Source organism: Tupaia chinensis, unplaced genomic scaffold, assembly GCF_000334495.1.
Source record: "Tupaia chinensis unplaced genomic scaffold, TupChi_1.0 Scaffold000632_1, whole genome shotgun sequence".
In the NCBI taxonomy this organism is placed as follows: Eukaryota; Metazoa; Chordata; class Mammalia; order Scandentia; family Tupaiidae; genus Tupaia; species Tupaia belangeri.
Genome location: NW_006160152.1, coordinates 695 through 1373, shown reverse-complemented (window position 1 = coordinate 1373; position 679 = coordinate 695).

Below are 679 nucleotides of genomic sequence, written 5' to 3'. Positions count from 1 at the left end.
TCTGGTGAACGCACGCGCCCTATAGCAAAAACCTCTCTAAAAAAAAGAATGCAAGTTGTGGGGACCAGCAGGTGGCATAGTGGTTAAGGTGCTGAATTCCCACATGGACTACTATGGTTCAAGTCCCAGACCTGGCAGTTTGAAAATCATACCAGTCATGTATGTGTGCACACCAAAAATCCCAGGAGGAGAATAGAGAAGGGATTGTGGTGTGGTCATTCCCCCCCGAGGGGTGATTTCTCACTTTTACTCTCTGTCTCTGGTGAATGCACATACTTTAAGGCAAAACCTTAAAGAAAAAAATAATTGGAGTCCAGGCAGTTCTAAGTAAATAACACTTTTCTACAGAAATATCTTTAGTACCCTCTAGTGGAGACTTGTGCAACCAACAGGGATCAATAATTCAGAGCAAAACCACAGAGACCATGGGAAGTTGTACAGTAAGAATTTAAGAAAATAAATGCTTATCATTGATTTTGAGACAGCAGAACTAGATTCTGGTAAACTTTACTTTCAGATCTAACATTTTATTTATTGTACTTCGAAAATAAATCCTCCTAATATATTTTAAAATAGAACTCAAAAATCTTCTACATTTTCTTTTTCTTTTTCTTTTTGGAGAGATTTTTGCTATAGGGTGCATGTGCTCACCAGAAAGAGAGAGAGAGACAGAGAGATA